Here is a 25795-nt window from a genome sequence, read left to right as displayed (position 1 = left end):
CCGGGTTTTCATTTCCTTGGGCAACTTTTGCAAGGCAGGAAGGAAATGTAGCACTCTTGAGATTTAAGAGAACGTGCCAAATGTGATCACATGACCCATTTCACCGACTCTAACGTTTTCACTCCCCGATTGGAGATGGTTGTGGCTGGAAAGGCATAACCAGAGAGCAAAGTCTGTACTTCGCTGTTGACAGATGGATTCCCCAGGGCCTCGTGTTGGGGAGTGAAAAGGAAAAGTCTTCCGTCAAAAGGAGATTCCAGTGCCCTGCTCAGCCAGGAGCAGAGACGTCTCCGGGCCAGAGGCAGGTGCACGGCGCAGCTAATGACGCTTGGGTTTCAGAGCCACCCCTTGCCCGGGCCCCTTCCTAGCCCTGGAAGGCACCATAGCAACGTATCCATTTGGTCATGTGGTCTTGTAAAATGTTCAAAAGTAAGATATGCTTGTGTTTTTTTAAAAGAGGGTTCCAAAATTATATAAGCTGATGTCCTCCACAAAACCTGTACTGACTCCCGCTGGAGGAAGGAATTGGGGGCCAGCCCTGTACATCGGGGCAGAGGCCTCACCCAAGTCTGGGCCTTCCTTATCACCCGATCTCCCACGTGTTCCCCATTTTCCCACTCGGGACTCACTCGTGGGACTCTTGAGCTAGAGGTCTCATTTTCAGACACCAAACTTTCTCATGGGACAACTATCCAACCCAACTGCTTTGCACCTCAGTTTCCCCATCTAGGATATGTGGATACCACTGGTACCTACCTCGCAGGAATAGATTGAAAGGGTTAATATGTGTAAAGCGCTCAGAACAATGCTTTACATTATTTTCATTTTATTCATGGGCTCTATCCCTGCCCTCCAGATTTTCTGAAATAGTCTGAAGAAAATGCCACAGGTACTATAGAAAGTGAATCTCACACACACACGCGCGTGCACACGCATGCACACGCACACGCATGCACACGCATGCACACGCACACGTATGCACACGCACACACGCAGAGAAAATTATAAAGAGAAAAGGACGGGGCGCCTGGGTGGCTCAGATGGTTGCACGTCTGCCTTCGGCTCAGGTCATGATCCCAGGGTCCTGGGATCGAGCCCCGCATCGGGCTCCCTGCTCAGCGGGGAGTCTGCTTCTCCCTCTGCCTCTGCTGTTCCCCCCTTGGGCTCTCTCGCTCTCTCTGTCAAATAAATAAAATCTTTAAAAAGAACGAAAGAAAGAAAGGAAAGGACACTTTTGAACTGGACTGAATAGGGACAATGCTTATAGTGATAATTCTGGGCTCTCACTCAGAGCACTCGTTTTACAACAATGATTATGAAACAGAGCAAAGGTCAAAACAAAACAAAACAAAAAACCATCCCTCCTGCCTCACACCCAGACCGCACTCACTGCCGGCCCATTGGGTACAGTGTGATCACCAGAGCTGCCTCTGAGGGAATCCACGGGGTCCCAGCCTGATTCCCCAGCCCTAGGCCTTCACGCCCCAGGGAAAGAAGCTGCTGGAAAGAGGCAACATACTAAGACCTTTGAAAGCAAGAGATCTCTTTTCGCTTTTGCAATGAAGCTCACAGCTCAGGAGTGCATTTATTATAAAAATTGAGCCTTGAGGTGGATTTATCTTAGAAGGGAAGGTCAGGGGGTAAAGGCAGGTGCATGGGCTGCTAGGCAAAAGCATGCCGTTTGCCAATTAGGATAGAAAGCTGAAAGCTTGGCCAACCGGCATGGTCATTCCACTTCAGCCCCATGCTTCTCTGTGTGTCTTGGGTCATCATGGGTTAGTGCCTTGGTCTGTCCACCAGGAAGACTGGAAATCAGCTTTTCTTTTTTTTTTTTTTTAAAGATTTTATTTATTTATTTGACAGAGAGAGAGAGACGGCAAGAGAGTGCGCACAAGCGGGGGGAGTGGGAGAGGGAGAAGCAGGCTTCCCGCGGAGCAGGGAGCCCGATGCGGGGCTCGATCCCAGGACCCTGGGATCATGACCTGAGCCGAAGGCAGCCGCTTAACGACTGAGCCACCCAGGCGCCCTGGAAATCAGCTTTTCTTGCTGGAGTTTACAATACCGTTTCTTAGTTCTCCTACTAGGGACTGTGGCCCTTTTCAGAATCTCTAGAGCCAGACTGATTGGATGAGGTGAAGCCTGTTTCTTGTGATAAAACCATTGATACAACCAAGTACCGGGGGCTTCTCAAAAACTACAGAATCAGGGTAGGATCATGGCTATTTTGACCTCTTCTGTGCCCGATGTCGTGCTAAGCGCTTCACAGGGCGCAGATTAACTCTCCTGATCCTCTCAACAGGCCTGAGAGATAGGAATTCTAATTAATTCCATTGCACAGCTGACAAAACTGAGGCTTGCCGAGGCAAGATAATGCATGCACTCTGAGCTGTCCAACTTGACGGGAGTTTCCAATGAGCACGGCAAGGTGAACCTGTCCAACTTTTTATTGCGGGTCATGAAACATATTAAAATATGAAAGCCGGCTAGTTTCAATAACAAAAGACAGAATCCACTTGACAAATAGTGAAGAGAAATTGTAATAACCAAAGCACGGTTTACAGAATCCATTTTTAGAGGATAAGTTATTTTCTCTTTTTATTATTTTTATTATTTTTTTTGTTTTTTAAAGATTTTATTTATTTATTTGAGAGAGAGAGAGAGAGCGCACAAGCGGGGGGAGGGGCAGAGGGAGAGGGAGAAGCAGACTCCCCGCCGATCAGGGAGCCTGTTGCGGGGCTCGATCCCAGGACCCCCGAGATCATGACCTGAGCCGAAGGCAGACGCTTAACCGACTGAGCCACCCAGGCACCTCTATTCTCTCTTTTTAGCCAATTTAAGAATTATTGTTGTAAAAAATCACTGGAACCTAAAGTTCTTGAGTTAAATTTTATTTTATTCAAGTTTCGTTAACCTTCCTTCTAAATGAAGGCTCTTAGCAAAGAACACTGAGCCCCCTGTAAGGCTGCATGCCTGGAGGCTGGGAATATGGGGCCCTGGGGCTTGGCTTAGCCCAAACCGAATACCACAAGCACATGGCTAGATGGTGTTTGACACCCCTTTGCCTCTCACCAGGGTTGGGTCTCAGAAAAACGTGGAGACCGGCTGGGCCTTGGTCTATTTTACCCGATTGTGCCTTACCTGGAGAGACATTCCTACCACTCATTTCAGGGCATGCTCTGCAGTCCCAAACCAAGCCACTTGCAGTTCCCTAGTCACACCGCCCATCCACTTTCAGGTTTCCAGACTTTGTTGTATTATTACTCCCCCCACCCCCGCCCTTGGCCAGGACACAGTCCTTCAAGACCCAGCTGAGATCACAAGTCCTCCTCGAGCCTTCCCCAGACTCCCCGCCCAGGTTCTCTGCCCTTGTCTTCTTTGAACTGCTCAAGTAGTCTATTTATATCAGCTCCAGGAGCACAGCGATTTCGTCTGTTTTATTCATGGTTGTAGCCCCTGTGCCTAGAGCAGTGCCTGGCACATAGTAGGTGTTCAAGAAATAATCGTCAAGTGATTGGATTATAATGTTTATTTCATGGTATGGTAGCCACGTGCTTCCTTGTCTGTTCCATTAGGGGCTCTGTCTTGCTCCTCTTTACGTTCCTAACACCGAGCACAGACCCTAACGCATAGTGAATGTCCACTGGAGAGAGAAATGAGTCAACGAAGGAAAGAAGGAAGGAATGAGGGGCTCCTGGGTGGCTCAGATGGTTGAGTGTCTGCCTTCGGCTCAGGTCATGATCCCGGGGTCCTGGGATCGAGCCCTGCATCGGGCTCCCTGCTCCTTGGGAGTCTGCTTCTCCCTCTGCCTCTCTCTCTCTCTCTCTCTCTCTGTCTCTCATGAATAAATGAAATAAAATCTTAAAAAAAAAAAAAGGAAGGAAGGACATGTGGAATTTGTTCCTTTGGTTATCCATCGGCATGAATGAATTCGGGCTGGATCCAGCCTCTCACTACCTGGCGACAACTCGGCAGGACTAAATTGCACGGGGCCTTCCCTGACTTGGATCTGTTGTTTGCCCTGCCCCTGGGTACAGCAGGGGTTTGGAAATCCCGTACTACTGTTATGCTGTCCATGCTAGAGAACTGGAGAGCCAGGGGCCGGGGACACCTCCCTCCCCAAATCTGTGTCAAAACGGGTCTGGGTCCACAGGAGGTGCCCCTACCATCCCGGGAGCACACGGTGGCCGTTTGATCATAAGCCCCTGACACAGAGCCCTCCGTATGGTAAATACAAGATGGGTATCTGTTGGTGATGGTGACAGTGTTGAACACCGATTGTCACACCAGATGACTCAGGTCGCTCCAGGGGAGAGGAACAGGCATGTTACTGGGGCACCTGAGGACACTGCCATCAGAGCCGTACCAGCGGCACAGCCACGTGACCTATTAGGGGCTGATTAGACCGGACATACTTCTGCGTCTGGGCCTGATGTTCCCAGCTACCACGACAGCGTGGTCACTGAAAGCGGCCAGAGCCCTAGAGTGAACGTGACCCTCTTTGACCTGCTCTGAAAGCAAGTGAGTCTTTTCTTTCCGTCCCTCTCTCCCTCCATCTCTGTCTCCTTCTCCCTCCCTCCCTTCCTCCCTCAGGCGGATGGGAAGCCCTTAGGGGTACCAGGGTCTTGGTCTATTGCTGCTCACCCACCCTCATTTCTTGAGCGTTTTACTGTGGGGCCAGCACTCTTCTAATTGTGTATGGATTCTCTCATTCAGTGCTTTCAGCAGCTTTATGGTGCGAATGCTATGATGACCATTTCTCAGATGAGAAAACTGAGGCAGCTGACAAGCCACATAAAGCCCCTGCCGCTGAAAGCAGAGGCCCCGCCGCTCAGAGAGGGCCAGGGAGCAGCACAGGATAGTGCGGTGCCTGGAAAATGACCGTGGAGAGCTGGGGAAGGGGACTGCTTCAGTCTGGGAACCATCGGCCTGTTTGGGGACTGACCCAACGCCAGCCGTGAGGAGAGGCACTTGATAGAGTGCTTTATTAAGAGCATGACTCGGCCTCTTTCCAGCTGTGAGACCGTGGGCAAGGAACTAAGCTCTCGGTCCTCAGCTTGCTCGGCTGTGAAATGGGGTCAAGAACAGCACCGCAGTGCGGACGGAAGAAGTGAGTCAGGATCTGCGAGGGGCATGGGCGACAGCTTGGCACAGAATGTGTGCTTAGCGCAGAAGGCCGCCGGCTCTCGCAGCGACAGGCCAGCCTCCTCCTCCGTTGGGAGGCCGGCTTTTTCCAGGGAATCTTTGTCGGGGGCACTCCCGGCGCGGTGGCTGTGCGGCCGTCTTCGCTGTCAGCGGGGCAGTGGCACAGGGAAAGGTCCCCGCCGGCCACGGGCGGAACTGAGGGCGAGTCCCTGGCCGAGAGGAGGGCTGGGCACGCCCGGGGGGTAGGGGTGCACAACACAGCTGCCGAGGGCCTCGTGGCGACTGAAAGCCGCTGGCTGTGCCAGGCTGGACGACAGACGCGCGCTGAGAACGTCCCCGCGCAGCCGCCGCCGCCGCCAACGGCCAGTTCACCGCCGCCGCGCCCCGGGCGCCTCCTCGCGGCTGCCTGCAGAGGGCGCGCTCCGGCGCCCCGGAGCCCCTGTGCCCCTGCGGCCCTGCGACCCTGCGCCCCTGCTCCTCTGCGCCCCTGCTCCTCTGCGCCCCGGCTCCCCTGTGCCCCTGCGCCCTGCGGCCCTGAGCCCCTGCGGCCCTGTGCCCCTGCGCCCTGCGGCCCTGAGCCCCTGCGGCCCTGTGCCCCTGCGCCCTGCGGCCCTGAGCTCCTGCGGCCCTGCAGCCCTGCGGCCCTGCGGCCCTGCGCCCCTGCTCCTCTGCACCCCTGCTCCTCTGCGCGCCTGTGCCCCTGCGCCCTGCGGCCCTGCGCCCCTGCTCCTCTGCGCCCCGGCGCCCCTGTGCCCCAGCGCCCTGCGGCCCTGCGCCCCTGCTCCTCTGCGCCCCGGCGCCCCTGTGCCCCTGCGCCCTGCGGCCCTACGACCCTGCGACCCTGCTCCTCTGTGCCCCTGCTCTTCTGCGCCCCTGCACCCCTGCAGCCCTGCTCCCCTGCGGCCCTGCGCCCCGCGCTGCCAAGCGCTGCCGACGGCCGGCTCCGGGTGCGGTGCCCTCCGCACAGGCTGCTCCCCGCCCATATTGTGCTAGCCCACCTGTCCCAAGAAGCCCCCTCTGTCCGCTGCGGCAGAGCACTTCCGACCGAGAACCCCCCAACCTGTCGTCCGCACTTGCGTAATTTGGAACTTGGACGTGTGCTGGTTAGTTTCCTAAGAGGCGGCACAAGGATAGCATAGCAGGTGTTTCTCCCCCACATCAGACGCAGCCCCTGGCACCCTGGGAGCGAGTGCCCAGCAAACACTTGGCTTGCCTTTATGAAGTCTCGCTGTAGTGGCTCCCGAAGGAGAGCCCGGGGGGGGGGGGGTGGCAGAAGAGGCGCCTGGCAGGATGCCTGCATGGCCTCAATTGTCACCTTGAGCCTTCACTAACTGGGTGGGACTGGGAGGAGGCAAGGCCTTGGTGCGGAGGGTACCCATCTGCAGGGGAGGGCGCTAACGTGGACATTTCAATACAGAGCCTTGTGCTGGGCACCCAGGGTACAGGTATAAACAAGCCGCTGGCCCTCGTGGGAGGCAGCGTGGAAAAACTGAAATGAGAGATTTAGAGTTGGAAATTCCCCCCCCCCACACACACACACACACACTAGCTGTGTGACGTTGAGCACATGTTTCCTCGCCCGCATCTCTGAGGGGGTCTAGGGTGGGGTGGGGTGGGGTGCTCAAAGAATACTGGAGCCAGGTATATAATGTTTGCTTTTCACGAGGAGAATATATTTAGCTACTAAGTAATTCAAATTACATTTTACTATTAGTTTTTAATTTATTAAGATTTTATTTTTTTTAAGTAATCTCTACACCCAACGTGGGGCTCCAGCTCACAACCCCAAGATCAAGAGTCACACGCTCTACGGACTGAGCCAGCCAGGCACCCCTAAATGACATTTAATAGTTGAAAAGTAAAATGGCAGTGGTAGCATTTTGTAACAATTAAATGATCAAATATTTATGAAAGCTCTTTGTTCTTTCAGAGAGGCTCCACAAAGGTTCTTCAGTTTTTCCATCACTAAAATACACAGTAGCCACTTGCTAACTGCTTCTTGATGAGAAAGAAAGTGTGTTCTGGGTGATGATGTGAATAGTGGGCAAGTTAAGTGACAGAATCCATATACCAATGTGAAAGTTAAGGATGCGAGACTGGCATGTGTCAAGTGACTTGTGTGGACACCCGAGTTGTCCAGATGGCAAATGCTGAGTGACCTCAGAGCCGGGAGTAATCACCCGTCACTGTGAGTGGGTGGAGGCCAGGCTCAAGACGGGCCTTGAGGATTGGAGTGGATTTCAGTAAAGAGGCATAAGGAAGGGCATCTAGACAGAGGGAATGGCATGCGTAAAGGTGCAGAGGGAGGAAGGTATGAAAGGTTGGGCACAGCAAGTGCCAGAGGCCGGGGACCTCTGCTTGGGCTCACTGTCATGTTCCAGTGACTAGCACGGTCCTTGGCACATAGTACGCCCTCAGAAAGTGTTTGTGGAGGGAACCAATAAACGAGTGAATGAATTTGGCCGAGTTGAAACCAAAATCTCCCATATGTTGAGAGAGTCGGGACAAGCAGACAGAAACCAGAAGGACACAGTGGCTTTCAAGAATATTTTCTCCCCGGCCAGATTGGAAGCTCCAAGAAGTGGGGACAGAGCCATGCCTGGCCTGTTCCTCCCTGTATCCTCAGCACCGAGAACAGGAACCAGCACACGGAAAGAGCTCTGTAAATATCCGCTGAAGTGAGCGGATGGATGTGGCAGTTCGCGGGAAGGCATAGACTGTGGAGTCAGAGAGTCCTCAGTTCGGGGGCTGGCTCTGCTGGTGATTGCGTGGGTGACCTCCAACAAGTTGCCTAGCACCTCGGAGGTTCATTTTCTCTTCTGATCACAATTCCCCCTTCACAGGGTTGTCCTGAAGATTCAGTGACATAGCGCCTGCTGCCACCTGCAGGGACTTTTGGGAGCCCTCAGGATCACACCCGCTGAGCTGGAGCAGATGCAGGTGTCCGGTCGCCGGCAGCGGGGCAGGCGGAGAGCAAGGGGTGAGGGCGAAAGGACAATCAAGGGGCCTTGTTATTTCCGAAAGGAGACCACAGGGTGCATGCGTGCATGCAAACTAAAAGCAGAGATAGGGATGAGCTCAGAAAGAGGCCCAAGAGCATGGAGCCAGGGCTGGCTGGAGCCCCCAGGCGCCAAGCAGAAGAACCCAGAAGACTCACAAGGGGTCCTGCCGTGCCTGGTCAAGGAAAGCCACCGTGGCCGATTCCCAGACCCTGCCAGGTTTGCGGGCAATGGTATTTTCGCAGGACTTTTAGAGACTCAAGGTGTATTTTCTTCTCTTCTCCCAAAATGTCAAAAAAGCACAGTCCACAAGGGGGCAGATGCTATCTGGCGGAGTCCAATCACCGTAGAAACGCGGGGATATTAAAAGGCTGGCTTCCCTCGTAGATGCTCCAGGATCCTTGGTGGCAGTCCCCTCCCCGGCCTCATTAGCAGAGGTGTGCGAGTCATGGTGGGGCCACGAGGTGAGCGTGCTAGGAAGCCGCAGGGCCCTGACTGACGCCAGGGGACATCGGGTCTTGCTCAGACTTGGCACGGCTCCCTGCTTCTGATCTAGCTCTTGGCCGCCCTGCTGTTTGCGTCTCCCTTGCAGGGCCAGGGAGGAGCGAAGGGCCTGATGGGGTGAACAGAACCCCTGCAAACAGATCAATCTGGCTCGTGCCCACTCCACACAGAGCCCCGGATTGGGTGTCGGGAGCTGGAAATCCAGAAGAAAGCCGAAGATTCTAATGGAAGCAAGGAGGCAAACCCACACTGATTCAGAGAGTGGCTCTGGGATCAGAGAGACCTGGAGTCAGATCCCAGCTCTACCACTTCTTAGCTGTATGTCCTAGGACATGCTACTTAACCTCAGTTTTCTCGTCTGGAAAATGGGGAGAGTAATAACAGCACCCACATCATAGGGTGGTTGTGGGGTTTCAATGAGACAATGTGTCAATGAGATAGTGCCTGGGCAAACAATACTCAATAAATGGTGGCTGGCATCCTTGTTACTGTTTATAGTACCAATAAAGCAATCTGGTACATATTGAATACAGAAAAAACCTGGAAGACACGGTGGCAAGGTAGTAGGAGGTGGGTTTTATCCTGAGTTGTTGAAGGTGAAGAGGCAGGAGTTGTGAGCACAGAATGGGGAGGGCGTCTGGGTAGAGGGAAAGGGGGGGTGCCTTCAAGGTTGGCAGGGAGCTTCGCGTGGCTGGCTGCTTGGTCTGCATTGGCCAGGGTGAGGCTGCCTCACTGGGGCTGAGTGGCTGCAGGCGACGGAGGCTGCTTGGCTCCCCATCTCAGCATTAAGAAGCTGGGGAAGTGATGTGAAGAAAAGAGTGTCTCAGGTGATTGGCAGAGAAGTGTCTTGGTTTCCAGCCTCAGCATTTTAGAAGAGGAAGGCAAATCCAAGAGAGCAAGTGCATTAGAGTTCTCTAGAGAAACAGAATCAATAGGAGGTAGATGTAGATCAATGATAGAAAGGTAGATAGACAGATAGATTTTTTTTAAAGATTTTTATTTATTAGAGAGAGAAAGTACGTGTGTGTATGTGTGTGCACGAGAGAGAGAGAGAGAGCAGGGGAAGGGGCAGAGGGAGAAGGAGAAGCAGGCTCCCTGCTGAGCAGGGAGCCCGATGCGGGGCTCGATCCCAGGACCCCAAGATCATGACCTGAGCCGAAGGCAGACACTTCACCGACTGAGCCGCCCAGAGAGATATTTATTATAGGAATTGGCTCAGGTGATTATGAAGGCCAAGAAGTCCCAAGAACTGCCATCTGCAAGCTGGAGACTCAGGAAAGCTATTGGTGTAACCCCAACCCAGTTCAAAGGCCTGAGAACCATGTTGCCGATGGCATGAGTCCTGGTCCAAGTTCAAAAGCCCAAGAACCAGAAGCATCAATGTCTGAGGGTAGTAGAAGATGGATGTCCCTGCTCAAGCAAAAAAAATAAATAAAAAATAAAAAATAAAAAAAGAGCAAATTTGCCTTTCCTCCATCTTTTTGTTCTATTTGGGCCCTCAACAGATTGGCTAATGCCCACCTGCATTGGTGAGGGCAATCTTTGCTCAGTCTCCCAATTCAATCGCTAATCTCTTCCAGAGACACCTTCACAGACACACCCAAAAATCATCTTTTACCAGCTAGTGGCGCCTCCCTTAACCTAGCTGACACGTAGAACTAACCAGTACAGCAAGCCGAGGAAGAGAAGAGTCCCAGTGTTTTCTCTGCAGGTGCAGACCCAGGGGGAATAAACTGAGAATACAGAATAAAGCAGTCAGACACATATCTAGAATTCCACCGTGGTGACCCAATGGGACCTAGAAGTCAGCTTCTACCCACAAACCCCTCAGCTAGCAGCTGCAAAACGCTCGTCCCCAGGCAGTGCCCTCCCCAACCCCCACCCCAGGGAAGTAAGTTGGAAGGAGGTTCTTGACATTTTGAATCCCAGGGCCTGGTCTTTCATTTCCATACTGATTTTTATAAGTTTAACTTTCCTTGTTAGCAGATCTTTTTAGGGCCTTGACTCAGGGCCAGCAGAGCTAGGCTTATTTCCTGTCTGCCCAAATGGTATGCACCCAGAGAACCCTTGGTCCCACAGGCCCTTGGGGCGAGGCCTCAGCCCGAAGAGCCCCAAACAAGAGATAATAGAAGAGCCTTTTATATTTAGCTTTAGGATATCATAAGTGATTTTTTGGCAGCACATTTCCTTCCCTAAATAAGGTCGGATTAGGCAAAGATTAAAATTAACTTTATGAGAGGCAGTCGAGCAGAGTGGTTAAAAGCCTAGCTAAGTGCAGCAGTTTTGGGCTCGTAACCACATGGACCGATTTCCAATGGGTCCCCACCACTTACTAGCTCTTTCTGCGAGGCTGAGTTTCTTCAGCTGTAAAATGAAGACAGCCAGAAGCCCTTCCTCGTGGCACGTCCATGAGGACTGCTTGGGAGAGAATGCACGTATAGTGCTGAGCTCCGTGCCTGACCCACCGGAGCATTCCCGAGAGGGTCATGATCATGCTTATTGTCACATGGCTACTATTTCCCAGCAGATGGGATGCGCTTCGCAGAGAGGAAGCCTGAAGGTAGTCTGGGGGCGGAGGGCGCAGAGGGCAAAGTCAGAGCCCACCATCCTGAAAAACCACGCCACACCGGAAAACTGACTTGTCCATTTGCCCTCGCCCAAACCACCAGAACCTACTTTGCCGACCCTCATTCTCAGGCTGGGGCTAGCTCCTTAGCAGGTTTTGGCTGGATCCAGCCGGAGGGACTGGCCCCTGCCCAGCAGACCAGAGCTGATTGGGAAACACTTCTCTGGGCCGGGGCCAGGGCCAGCCTGGGGACAGGGGCGTGTCTGCAAGGTGACGGGCTGTCACCCATGGAGTCACCTTTGTCCATGAAGGGTGGATGACGTGGTCAAAGCCCGTGGAAGGACAAACTCCCTTCTGCCTTGGGCACGGCTCACCTGCCTCCGCATTCTTGCCGGGTTATCAGTCTCCTCATGTGATGTGCTTGGAAAAATGACTAGAAAACACCCGCCTTTCTGTAGCCAGGACGTGGTAAGAAGACTTCTTGGATATAACCGCCACGGTGAGAGCCCGAAGTGTGTCCCAAGCCAGGAAGACCGATTGGTCAATTCCGTCGGTATATCCTGGATCCTTCGTTGTTGTCAACAACCCTGTCACTTTAAATCTTTTTTTTTTTTTAAGATTTTATTTCTTTATTTGACAGAGAGAGAGACAGCTAGAGAGGGAACACAAGCAGGGGGAGAGGGAGAGGGAGAAGCAGGCTTCGCGCTGAGCAGGGAGCCCGATGCGGGGCTCGATCCCAGGACCCCGGGATCATGACCTGAGCCGAAGGGAGACGCTTAACGACTGAGCCACCCAGGCGCCCCTAAATTTTTTTTAAGTTTTATTTATTTAAGTAATCTCTACACCCAACATGGGGCTTGAACCCGCAACCCCGAGGTCAAGAGTCACACGCTCTTCCAACTGAGCCGGCCGGGTGCCCCTCATTTATTGTCTGCATAGGTAACGTGTGCTTCTGAGAGTGAATTCACAAGGCAGGAGGGGTTTGCGGTGACCCCTTAGACTCTCTCCCACTGCTGTTGCCCTCCCCAGACGATCGATGCATGTGCGAGCGTGGATGATATCAGCACAGATGGTAGCATTTTTACTCCTATTTGTAGTCCCTGTGCCCAGCAGAGTGCCAAACACGTCTCCCTTTAAAGAAAGTTTGGTGGTTGGTTGAAGGTTTTGTATCCAGAGTGTGTTGCCCTCGTCCCGTCTCCGGGTGCATGCGCTGTCTGGTTGGTATTTCCACGGGAATAGCAGCGCGTGACATGTCGGGGCTTTCAGCTCTAACCACACTTTCTCAGGACTGAGATTTATAAGGAGGCCACTGGGGCCTTGCTCACTGTGAACAACTTGTTATCTACCCCGATGTACTTGTTTTCTTCCCAGTTCTGTTCCATGTCCAGCCAAAGCTCGGCTCTGGCCACTCTTTGGTGGTGGTGTTTGCCCAAGGCTAGGGTTAGAAAGATTCTGATGCCATGGTCATCTTTGGGGAGTCGCTAGGCACACTCAGCTCAGAATTTGGGCTAAATTAACCGCAGGGCTTTCTGAACCCTGGAGTTACGCCTCAGCCCGTGCCAGAGCTGACTTTTCCAGAAGTATCCGAGCATCCAATGTCTTCATTCTCTTTCTCCCTCTCTTTGTCTCTGATGTGACTAGGGGGACAGGCTGGACTCCTGAACTTGAGCCATAGAAAAGGACCTACGGAGAAAAGGAAAAGGGGAAGTGGGAAGGTTTCTCCGTGTCCTGCTCTGTTCTCACAAGGATGATAAGCCCAGGGAGGCAGCAGGACAGAGGAGTAAAGAGAACGGGGCCTGGAGTCACACTACCTGGGCCAGAGTCACTCTGCCATTTATCAGCTGTGTGACCTCAAGCAAGTTATTTAACCTCTCTGTGCCTCTGTTTCTTCAACGATCAACTGGGGATGATGACTGGACCTACTTTAAAGGGTTGTTATGAGAATTAATGAGTTAACAGATTGCAAAGCATTTAAAACAATGCCTGGCACATGGTCAATGCTATGTAAGTGCTTTAGAAATAAAAATGAAAATGTTCATGTTAGTGGTTCCTGTGTTAGATCCGTAACCCTTAGTCCCTGGCTATAAGTTTCAAGGCTGCCACTGATGGATCTGGGGCCCGTTGGTGAGTATTTTTCCTCTTGGGAAAAAGCTGAATGCTGTGGGGTGTATGGCGCATCTCTGACACAGCGGGAAGGCTGGAGCATAGCCTCCATCTAGACAAAAACTCTGTACAAATCAGGACTGTCCTAGCTAAAGTCCGATGACACTGACCTTTGGCCTGAGGCTGCCCCTGGGGCTCCACTCCATCTCTAGGGGGCTGAGAAGAGCCCTCCCGGGAGCTTCCCGAGCCAGTGCCTTCTGGGAGGAGTTGCCCTGGCTGCTGAGCTGGACTCAGCTCAGCCTCCGCCAAGGGGGTTGTGCTGTCATGGCAACGAGCCTCTGCCCTGCGGGGCTGCAGAGCGAGACACCAGCCGGAATCCAGGTCCAGGTCTTGGTGGGCATCGGAGTTCATTCTGCCAGATTGGCCGGCTGGGCTCCAGACAGCGGAGGTGCCCTGTGCTCTTCAAAGGGCTGGGTTATTAGCCCGGCTCCTCCTAGGCCTTCTCTCCAAGCCTCTCCTGTTTCTGTTTTATCCTGACCCAAGCAGTGTGCCTTCCAAGTGACCTAGCCCCAGAAAGACTTCCCGAGTCCGCTGGGCCAGCGGCTCCTGGAAAGTTCCATGGGGGAAGCCAGGGACTGTCATCTAAGAAGACTTCAGAACCCCAAGGATGGGTCCCAGACAGCCCTCAGTCACCTTCGGAGACTCACTCAGGTTTTGGCCTCCTTCGGTAATGGGAGCCCTAATGACCCTGACCACATACACTTACATTTCCTGTGCTCAGGCAGGGCTTGGCCCAACTGTGCCAGAAGAGCAGGCGTTTGAAGGGCACACCACCTGGTTCCCAGGTGTCACCCAAACAGAGTTTAGCGCAGTTCTGCAGAAAGGTGGGGTGGGGAGTGTACCCTGATCAACCGGTACACATGTGGACTTTTTCAGCAAACCTTTGTTGAGTGCCTGCTATGAACCAGGCCCCGTGCCAAGTGCGGAGGGGGCGGAAAGAGGGTGCAGAGATGAATCAAGTGTGGTTTTTGACCTTAAGGACTTTGTCCTCTACCGGAGAAGCCAGCTATACACATGTATATCATATATACGTATATAACTAACTGTAACATGAGACCAAACTCATTCACTGGTCTGACATTTGCTGAATACATATTCTGGGTGGGGCACAGCAGAGAACAAGAGAGAAAAAGTCCTACCTAAGGAGCTTATAGCCCAATGAGGGAGGCAAAGAAGTAAGAAGACAATTACAATATAGTGTGGCGAGGGTGTTGATAGGGGTCTGCAGACAGAGCTTGGGGAATCTGGGAAAGCTTCCAGGAGGAAGTTTCATCTAAACCAAGGACCCCCCCCCGCAGCTGCCACCTGGCATGGCCACAATGCGAATGGCGTCCCCTGGAGTTGTGCACCATTTGTGGCAGCCCAGGCTGGGGGACGAATAAGAGTTAGCCAAGAGTTCTTGGCAGGTGTGGCAAACGGACAGTGGCTCACAATGGCTAGAACGCAAGGGCCAATCGATGACTGTGGATGGAGGGAGTGTGGGAGTCGGAGACTTGTCATTTTTTTAAAAAGATTTTATTTATTTTGAGAGAGTGCGCGTGCGTGCACACGAGAGCAGGGGGAGGGGCAGGGGCAGAGGGCGAGAGAGAATCTCAAGCGGACTCAACGCTGAGCGCAGAGCCCGACGCGGGACTCAATCCCAGGACACTGAGATCACGGTCTGAGCCAAAACCAAGAGTCGGACATTCAACTAACTGAGCCACCCAAGTGCCCTGGAAACTTGTCATTTTGCAGCAATCATTGTAAGGACTGGATCGGACAAAAATTATCAGTGGATGCTAAACCCGGTGGAGATTTTATTTTTATTTATTTATTCATTTATTTGGGGGGGGGAAGGGCAGAGAGAGAGGGAGAGAGAGAACCTTAAGCAGGTTCTATGCCCAGCACAGAGCCCCAGACGGGCTCCATCTCAGGACCCTGAGATCAGAACCTGGGCCGAAATCACGAGTCCCACACTTAACCGACTGAGCCCCCCAGGCGCCCCCCAGTGGAGATTTTAATGAAAAGCAGGATATTTGATGGTTTTAAAGTGTCTCCCCACAGACTGTTTATTATATGCAAGGGAGAAAAAAAAGTAGCTATAGGGTAGAGACCTCGGGCGCCACCTTGAACTGGTGATCAAAATTAGCATCACCAACGAGAGACAGATATAGGATGAGCGCCCCCAAATCGGACACCATAGTACCTACACAGCAGAGAGGCAGATCCCCAATCTAAGCATGAGGAAACACCAGGCAAGCACAGCATGAGGAGCATCCTGCTGAGAAATGTTGGCAGGAAAGAAAAACGCGAATATTTATATTGGCAGGAGGGGGAAGTGATCTGTCCAAAAACAGCAAGGTCGTAAGAGACCCAAAGATGCTGTGGGGTGTTCCAGATTAACACAGGCTCAATAGAAAGAACAACTCCATGCAACACCTGCTGCTAGATCAGCTCCTGTACTGGAAGGGAAGAAATGTTCTAAAGGGCATCCGTGTGTCACCTGACAAAACTGCGATATGGACTGTAGATTAAAGTATTGTGACACCAGGGGCGCCGGGCTGGCTCAGCCGGTTGAGCGTCTGACTCTTGGTTTCGGCTCAGGTCATGATCGTAGGGTCATGAGATCGAGTGCTTGTCTTTCTCCCTCTGCCCCTCTCCCTCTCTCTCAAATAAAATAAATAAAATTTAAAAAGAGAGAGAGAGAGAGAAGGAGAGAGAGTGCTCGGAGGGGAGGGGCAGAGGGGGAGGGAGAGGGAGAAGCAGAAGAGAATGTCTCTCTGTTTAGGAAATTCACCGGAGTGTAAGAGTAAAGGATCATGATATATACAACATACCCTCCCACGGCTCAGAAAAAAAGTGTGCAGGTGCGTGTATCAAATGGCACACAGGATGTATACACATAATGTGGGTATATACAATGTATATACATAACATGTGCGCGCCTGAGTGTGGAGAGAGAACCCAAACGATAAAGGCAATGGGATAAAATGTTAACTATAGGCTTATCTGGGTAAAGGCTATACAAGTGATCCTTCTGCTATTTTTATTTTTCCAGTGCTTTCTAAATTAGAAATTCTTTTTTTTTCTAAATTAGAAATTCTTTCCAAATAACAAGTTAAAAAATGATGACCACGTGTCAGGTACAAAGGAATGGGGGTTGGGGAGAGGGCTGAGAGGTAAAAACTGAAGCCAGATCTTTGTTTTCGCGGCTTCACTGAGCTATATTTCACAGATAACACTGCGTGAGTTTAAGGTGTACAACATGATGGCTCGCTGCATTTACATAGTGCAAAATAATGACCATCGGAGTGTTAGCTAACACTTCCATCACGTCACAAACCATTTCTTTTTTGTGCTGAGCACATTTAAGATCTAACTTCCTAGCAACTTTCAAGTATATAATACAGTCTGATTAACTATAATCACCATGCTGTACCTTAGATCTCTAGAACTTACTCATAAATGCAAGTTTGTACCCTCTGACCGACGTCTCATTTAGCAGGGCCGGGTCTTGAAGAGACTTGCAAATTATGATTGGAATCTGGACTCTAATCCTGAGGACAATGAGGTCTATACAACCCGTATCTGTAGGAAAGGAAAAAAAAAAAAAGACCTTGCACCACAATGTTGACTCATGTTTTGTTTTGTAATTTGTAGCTTTGCGTAGATTACAGATTTGGGAGCCTCGTCACCCCCTCCCGTGTGTTACAGAGCTGCGGGGCCCAGACAGGTAAAAGTTCAGGGAAAGGGGTTGGTCTCAGAGGAAGAACCACTGCAGAGGAAAGACGGGCCCATTGCAGGCTGAGCAGAGAGAGGCATCGGGTAATCTGAGCCCGTGTTCTGTTTGGGGAGGGGGGAAAGGTGGGGCTCCGTCACCTCTTCGAGTTAGAGGTCTCAGAGGGGAGAGTGGGGGCTGCTTCTACAGCCCCGCCCCCGGGTTTCGGCCTCCCTTCTGGAAGGAAGCCCAGCCCACCTCCTGGGAGATCAGAGCCCTCTCCCTCTGGGAAGTCTTAGATGGCTCCACCCCTGAGAGACCCGGGGAGGGAGGTTTCCACCCAGTCATTGCCAGAGCTGGGGAGCTGGCCGGTTCCTTCCCCAGGGCAATGCCTTCCTCCTGGCACACTGGCACATCTGCTAGATGGTCTCTTAGGGACCCAGCCCAGCCCTTTCCAGGAAGCCACTTTTCTCGAAACCTGGGAATTCCCTCTAGCCCCACGGACCTGCACATTACCCTACTCTGGGCCTTCCCCTGCCTTCCTCATTGATGTCAAAACTTACCTTTCATCTCACATTCCTTCCTTTCTGCCCAGGAAAATTCGATGCCGGTAGGAAAAGTCAGAGAGGCTGGGTTCTGCTCCAGGGTGAGCTACTAATATGTCCGTATGTGTCCCCAGAACTTACCAAAATAAGGGGCACTTTGGGCACCTACAAGTTGGAGAGAAAGATGCGTTTGGGCCAGTGGGCCTTCTCCCCGCTGCCTTGGGCACATCATTCGGGGCTGGTTTAGGGACAGGGCTGGGGATGGTGTGGGGGCTGGAGCAGGGATGACAGGAGGACTGGAGGCAAGAAAACACATCAAGAGGCTGTCACCGCGCTTCGAGAAGTTGGTGACCTGACCTAAAGTCTTGGCAGGGTGTGCAGGGCCAGCTGAATGAGGTACAAGTGTGCAGGAGCGAACAGGCTCGACTTGGTGGCCGAGGGAAATGGGGGGATGTGGGGTGAGGGAGGGCCCAGGTTTCCCGGTTGGCCACGTAGGTGAGTGGCCGCGCGATTTCTTGAGAAAGGGACTGTGGGGCAGCACCAACTGTGGGTTTGAGGGGGAAGGAGAGGATGAGAAGCACAGGGTATGTGAAATTGCCCTTGCCCGTGGGACACCCAAGTGACACTTGGATTGGGGCTCTTGAACACGGGAGCAAAGTCTGGTCTGGAAACACAGTTTTAATATTTTAACACACACACACGGACACAGACACCAGAACTTCAACCTGGTACACTCCAAGGGTCATTCAGCCCAGGACGTGTTGGGAGAAGGGGCGCTGTGCTCCCCGGAGACAGGCACCCGGCCTTATTAGAAGGACGCCATTGACAGTGGACTCAGAGACTTCTCACTCTGTGGCCTCTCTGTGGACTTCCTCGCAAGGCCTGCCCTCTCGCTCAAACCCGTGAATGGTGTTGTCTGAAGCCGGTTGCCAGAGGATGCATGTAGATGCTGGGGTGTGGGTTGGGTGGGGCGCGGGGGGCTTGGCAGGGAGCGGACCGCTGGTACATCTGTCCCCAGGGATCCCTCCCGCTTCAGAGGGTACTGAGCCCTTATTGTCTGCGTCCTCACCCTGGTCACTTCCCAACCCGTGTCGTAGAGGGAGGGCTGCCCCGGCCTCTTGGCCGCACAGCCTGTTCTCAGGCTTGATGCCAAGAGCAATCGCTCCCAGTCAGCACTTGGGCCAGCAGCCCCGGGAGGGGAGGCGCGCGGTGGGCGGCGCGGACGGAGGGCTGAGAGGTAAAGGTGACTGTTCTCTTAGAGTGGAAGGAAAACCACTGGCATCCGGACTTCCTGGTTACCGAACAGCTAACTGGTAAAAACCCGTGTCTGCGTGGGGGTGGGGAGTGGGGAGTTTGCCCTGCCCGCGCCCCCCCCCCCCCCCCCCCGCCAAGTGTTAGCAATAATAGCGGACACTCCTCAGACAAGGTTCCAAAATGAGCGCTTCCACACGGGGCTCCACACTGTGATTCGGTTTCACCAGGAAGAAACCTTGACTGTCCGCCAGGCTTTCTCATTGCTGCATTCAGTCACTGAGGACTGCTCTTTGTACTGAGTGCGGGCTGGGGTGGTGCTGGGGACAGGGCCCTCGGAGAGCTGCCAGCCTAGGTGCAAACACAGAACGCTCATTCATGCGGTGGCATCCAGAGCGCAGCATGGCCCAACCGTATCCAAGCAGTTGGACCTGCTAAGTTGCCTGGGGGTGACCTGGAGAGCAGAGACCAGGGCATGTGTCCTGAAAGGAAACAGGGTTCGTCTGTGGCCTGCACGCAGAGGATGGCCCAGAATGCTGGGCAGACTTCCCACCAGACAGAGTCAGATTCCAAAACAGACTCAGCCAGTCACCAAGAGGCCCAACCGAAGACCCAAAGTCACTGCCACCCCTCTCCTGCTGAAAAGGAAACGGGCCCCAAAGGTAGACTCCAAGAGCAAACATCGGACGGCCCTCGTGAGTAGCTTCCAGGGCTCTGGCTAACATCCCAGAGGCAGGAGGGAAGGGTTTGCCCTGGCCTCCCCCCTCCACTAACCTACAGTCTCCAAAGTCACCAGCCTTTCTGGAAAGCCTTCAACAAGAAATTATAGCCCAGGAGCAGAGCCAAGTGGACAGAGGGCTGAGCCCGAGCTCTCTCCTGCCCTCACCCCTTCATCCTTCCTTCCCTCTTAGCCTTGAGTGCTTGCCAGATGTGCCTGCCTTCCAGAGTCACTGCGAGTGTCCCTGGCTCTCTTCCACCTCTGCTTTTGCTCCTCAGGCAGAAAGAGGCCACCCAGCCATGGAGAAGCCACTGGTGTCACCCTGTCCCCAGGGCCCTCATTCAAGGTGGCCACTAGGGTTAGCTCTGGAATCTAGGAGCTCCCCATTCCACGGTGGTGGGCTGGGAGGTCCAGAATCAATGACAAAGGGGCGTGGGAGTGGAGATGAAGGTCATTCAGGTCCTGGAAATATAGTCAGGCCCAGGGGTGTGCTGGAGCGGACTCCTTCTAATGCTATGTTGTCACAAATGTGAGCTGGCTGTGAAAGTTATACTGAAATAAATTCTATTAAAAATTAGGTAAGAGGGGCGCCTGGGTGGCTCAGTCGTTTAGCGTCTGCCTTCGGCTCAGGTCGTGATCCCAGGGCCTGGGATCGAGCCCAGCAACGGGCTCCCTGCTCAGCGGGAGGCCTGCTTCTCCCTCTCCCACTCCCCCTGCTTGTGTTCCTTCTCTTGCTGTCTCTCTGTCAAATAAATAAAATCTTTTAAAAATCTTTTTTAAAAATTAGGTAAGAAATACCCCCGAACTCATCACTTCATCATTTTACTCTATTTCACAGTGATCTGTGCAGTTAGGTGATTATCTGCCACGTCTGTGGCAGATAATCTAGGGCAACAGCATCACAGCGAAGTTGGTGACTTGCCATGGGCCACGGGCTGGGTGCTTGCGACTCAGAGATCAGTAACCACTCTTAATCAGGCTTTGCTTTGTTTTTTCTGTTGTTGATTTTCTAGACCTAAGAAAATGAGGGGGAAAATGTTAATAATGCAGATTAAACTCAACTGTGAGCCATGTAGGTAGCTGTCACATTGTGAAATAATACCAGATAATGAAGAAATAATCTTCCAGTGTCTGAAAACCATTATCCTATTCAAGAAAGAAGTCACTCACATCACTGAGGAATGAATGAAGTTCCGACATATGTCTTTGTTGTTTCACACATAAATGAAACGATCAACTCACATTCATGTCAGAACTACATTTGTTTAGCAATGGCAACCACAAGTTGGTTACAGATACGAGAGTCTGGCAAAAATCCACAAAAGCCTTCTGTGAGAATCAGTTAGCTACTGATTAACAATTAATATTAAAATTATTAATTAATACCAACAATGTTATTAATACTAATAAAGTGCTGATAATAAACTAGTTGAATATATTTACAAAATTAATTACCTTATTAATGATATTTTGTGCATTTTATTATATGTAATTTGTGTGGCACACATACTCTATATCGGTAAAATTTAGAATTAACTTATGTGCATATATACATGCATACACTTCCCCCCAGACAGCTAATTGTTAAACATTTACCAACACTCCACTGGTTAAGCCCAAGGTTCAGAACTACTTTGGCACCAGAAACACAAGTTTCAAAGGTCTGAGAGGTACTCCAACCCTAACCAAAACTTGGCAGAGGATGGACACATGACTAAAAATCATGTGTGTGTGTGTTTTTAAAGGCAACAAATAAAAACCTTTTTGGGATCTCACGAGGCTATCAAGTCTACAAAGGTAGGGAAGGACTTTGCCCTGCTCATTCATAGTGATATCCGGGGCACCCGCTCAGCGTCTGGCTTGGAGAAGGTGCTCGGTCACGCCTTCCTGAAAAAAAAAATGAATGCCTGGCCGGCTCAGTCGGTAGAGCATGTGACTCTTGATCTCAGGGTTGTAAGTTCAAGCCCCATGTTGGCATGTTGGGTGGAGATTACTTTAAAAAAAATGAATGGTTCTTCTATACCAACTCACTTAGATCTAATTTCCTCACAGTATTACCCAGAGATGGCCTTGACTGGAAACCTAGGCCTGTAGCCCTTAGCCTAGAAATTCCCCTCTCCACAGGTTCCTTGCTTCACCCTCAATCGGGCCCTGAAAGGACTCCGGCTCTCGCATGTCACGCTGGCGCCTGACAGGAAGGTCCACTGCTTTGCTTCCTGGCCCCTGGCTCTGCAGAAGTTAGCACAAGCTAGCTTGGGGCCTCCACCAGCGGACAAACCACTTTGGTCTAGCTGCGAACTGTGCCAGTAAGGACAGAATGAAAGGAAATTAGGGCGGGGAGGGAGAGTAGAAAAAAATGAGGGAAGTCCAGAAAAGTATGTCCCAGATGGGAAGCCATTTGGCCTGGGGAAAAAACAAACATAAGACCAGTCTTCCGACTAGAAACCTATGGAAATTTCTAGTTCTACCTACCACTCAGTGGCTGTGAGACCTTTGACAAGTCACTTTACCTCTCTGATCCTCAGTTGGCTAATGTAGAGAACGATCTCAAGGGGCTACTCTAGATCTCCTTCAGCAGCTTTGCTGGCACTGGGGGCTGCGGCTGGTACATACGCCTGCCATCTAGGGGGCGATTCCGATGTACCAGAAGACCGCATCGCTTGACGCTGGGGAGAGGTGTGTTTTTCAGAAAAGAATTTCTCTGGAGGAGGAAGCAAAAGTGTGCGGAAAACGTTCCAGTTGGTGAGAAGGTAGTCCCCGGGCTCCTTCTAGAGAAAGAGTACCCCTTTTTCTACTGGAAAAAATAGTACTGCAACATCCGAAAGGCTTGGATAAATTCACGGCTGACTGTTTACTAAAGGACTCAAGGGCATTTGGGTCTTTGCGTCCCATGATGTCCTTGTCCAAGTCCGAAGAATCGGGCCTCACCCACAGCATGGCATATTCATACTCTTGTGTTCTCATGTCCTTCAAATGCTCTGGCTCAAGTCCCTGCAGCCACAGAGGCATGCCCACACCTTCTCCCCATATCCTGAAGCCACCGCCCAAAGGCGGGCAAGGTGACCTGCCAGATGAAGCCCAGCGCCTTCCGGGCTTCGGGCTTCCGGAGAGCAGACCGGAAGCTTCTTCTCGGCTCCGCCCCCGCTCTCGCCACTTCCTGTCCCCAACTGCAGTATGGGCTCAGCTCCCCGGGGAGTGTAAGTCCTAGGCCCCTCGCTCTGCCCCTATGTCCTGATGCTGTGGAAAGCGTAAGGCCGGCATTTTTCAATCCTGCCACCACACTGCAGGTAGGAGTGGAGCCTTCCCCAATGGTGTTTTCCTCCTGCTTCTCTTCTGCTCAGAATGCCTCCACCTGCTTGCTGTTTTGAACCCAAATTCATGGCCCGACCTTCAAAGAGAAGTTACCATGAGTCGACACTTGCTCTGTGCCAGGCATGAATCCAAGCCTGGTCATCCCTCCTGAACCCAGTAGCTAGTCTAGGTTAGGCTCTCTGCTATTTGTCCAATGAATGAGTGAAGAAGTCCTCAGAACAGCCCTGGAAGGGCAGGTGCTTTTATTCCCTGTTCTACCAACTAGGAGACTGAGGCACAGGGAAGTTAAATAACTTGCCCAAGGTCATGGTTAATAAGAGGAAGAGTCGGGATTCAAACCCAGGTCTGTCTGACTCCGAATCCTGGAGATGCTTTGTATCTATGGCTCTTCAAGTCTCCCCCTCCCTCCCAGGAGGCAGTTCTGGCCTAGCAGACACAGCCCTGTGATATTTTGGGTTCCAGTTTTTCCTGTGGAGACGGCTACAGCCCTTGGAGGGGGGCAGCGCCTATGCCGGCCATGCTGTCTACAGGCACTGCCCTCCACAAGTGGCTGGTCGCAGCCAGAGGACTGGACGGGTAATAAGGCGCTGCCCCTGGGAGCTTCCGCAGCCTGGGAGCTTCCCAGTTGGGACTTGGCCAGTCCCAACCCCTGGTACAGCAGGGGAGGAGGCACCTCCTAGAAGCTCTGGTGGTGGAGGGATTTCCATCCAGGCTCCTACCGTGCAGCCAGGAACCGGGGTCAGCGACTGGGGACGGGGGCGCCACCTTCCCACAGGAGGGACGCCTCGGGATACAGCACTCCGCAGCCACGGAACCTACTGACCTCTTGTGGGCAGAGTGTAAATGAGCTGTGGCCAAACAGCCTTCCAGCGCCCAGCCCCGCAGCCACTTGCCTCTCGGAAGCTGGGCTCCCTCATCTTCCTGTCCTTCGGCAGCCGGTTTACCAGGCTTACCAGGTTTGACTTGTCTCTGACAGTGCTGTAGCAGGTAGGTCTCTGGACCTTGGTTTCTTTCCCTGTAAAATGGGGATTAAAAAAAAAAAAGACCCCCACCATATTTTAAGACACGAGGAAAAGCTTCAACTGGGGGGAAATGTATGGGTAAATTCAAGACGCCAAAGGCTCCCAGTGGATACTCGAGAAATTCTCGGTGCCTGGCCAGAATGATCAGAGATCATTCGACGATATGAATCAACCCTTTTCATGTCACAGCATACCCAGAAAATATTTGGCTAGCACACTGGGAGAGAAAGGAAGAGGCTTCTGTGGACCAGAGCTGCCCCAGGCTCGCGGCCCAGCTAGCCCCCAAGGCCAAGGGCGCGGACAACGCTGCAATCCTGAGCTGTCTGCGCCAGAGACAAAAGCGGTGGCCGAAGCGGCGGTGAGCCTTGCTGACATTCTCTTTCCCCTCTTTCCTGGCAGTGAGCCGGCACAGGGCTGGGGTGGGAGGCCCTGCTCACCCAGACTCGGGTGGGAGTAGTCGCTGAGCAACGGGCAAGGCTCTTCTCTGCCAGGCTGTGGCCACAGTGTGGCCGGCTCGCTTGCGCTCCCTTCCTAATGCAGAAAGGTGAGGCCATCACAGCCAGCCGCAGACCTCGGGGCTAGCAAAATCCTGAGAGGGGGGCACCTGCCTTCGGTCTCCTCCCAAGCTTCGCGTTCTCTTTCCCCCTCCTGCTACCCCTTCGCGCCTCATTGACTCATCCACCCCCCAAGCCCTTAATAAGTGGCGACCAATGGCCAAACCCCGTGCCCGGTCCTGGGACTGCAGGATGGAACTGTTGGCTTCAAGGAACTCAGTCCGGTGGAAAGGAAGACCTGGAAGGAGAGGCGGTGAAGAAGGTGCCCTAGGTCTAATGGATGTCTGCAAAGAGGAGGGAAAACCCGGGGGCCAGAGACAGCCTCGGAGAGCCTGGGAAGTTTGCAAGGACGCTTGCAGCATAGATGGGGCCTGGGGGAGGGAAGAGGAGCCCGGGGAGTAATGAGGCAGCTTTCCAGAGGGAAGGACGTGCACAAAGGAGGCATTGAGACATGGGAGAATGAAGCATGTTCGAAGCACTTCAAGTAGTCCAGTTGTGCGAGAACATAAAGCACTAGATGGGGTGGGGGTAGGGGGGTGAGGAAGCCAGGCAGGCGGTAGCCAGATGAGAGAGGTGCCAATTACAGGAGTTTTTACTTCATTCTAAAGGCCACAAGGGGCCGCTGAGGCATCCTGTACAGGGGAGCCCCATGATCCCAATGCCGTCGAAGGAACACTGCTCTGGCGGCAGAGGCAAGGGCGGGGGTGAAGGCAGAGAGGCTGCTGAGGAGGCTTGTTGCAGTCATTCATTTGAGTTATACGGATCCAAAGCTTGAACTAGGACAGTCAGTGAGGGCGGGAAAGAGGGATTCGAGAACCTTCGAATGAGCAGAATCAATAGACCACGATTGTTCTGGAGAAGGAGGTGACAGGGGAGAGGGGTCATGCTGAGAACAGTGGCAGTTTTCCAGCTCGAGTCACCAGGTACGCGGTGGTCCCATTCACTAAGATTGGAACACAGGGAGGATGCAGGCTGGGGCAGGGGTGGAGATGAGCGCCATGGTGTTGAGGTACTTGTGGGCCGTCAAGGGGGGAATGTCTCATAGCTTGGGCTGGAAATAGGAATTTGGACACCTTCGACCTATGGGGGTGGTTGAAGCCGTGGTCATGAATGACTTCCAGAATAAAGAGAAAACAGGACTAAGGGTGGAGCTCAGGGCATCACACCATTCAAGGAATGTAAAGAAAATGGGAGAGAGCCACGCGTCCTGGAAATGAAGAGAGGAGAGAGTGGCCATCAGAGCCAGATGCCCCAGAGAAGTCACATGAGACAGGGCCGAAGCCAGACGGCAGCGCGCCAGTTCCAGAAGCTTAGACTGCAAA

General features: G+C 52.6%; 1 long non-coding RNA gene across 1 annotated transcript; it reads right to left on the bottom strand.

Annotated features, from left to right (window-relative positions):
- Positions 1-12068: 12068 nt before the first annotated feature.
- On the bottom strand, positions 12069-18619 carry LOC114196971 (uncharacterized). Its single transcript, XR_003606837.2, has 3 exons — positions 17635-18619; positions 16813-16941; positions 12069-12894 (listed from the first exon to the last, which is right to left on the bottom strand). It is a non-coding gene; the product is annotated as an uncharacterized LOC114196971 (long non-coding RNA).
- Between the last annotated feature and the right edge of the window lie 7176 nt (positions 18620-25795).

The sequence above is a fragment of the Eumetopias jubatus genome, unplaced genomic scaffold (assembly GCF_037043125.1).
Source record: "Eumetopias jubatus isolate StellerSeaLion01/CBP00866 unplaced genomic scaffold, mEumJub1_p1.0 scaffold_11, whole genome shotgun sequence".
Classification (NCBI taxonomy): Eukaryota; Metazoa; Chordata; class Mammalia; order Carnivora; family Otariidae; genus Eumetopias; species Eumetopias jubatus.
This window is presented reverse-complemented; position numbering and strand designations above follow the sequence as displayed.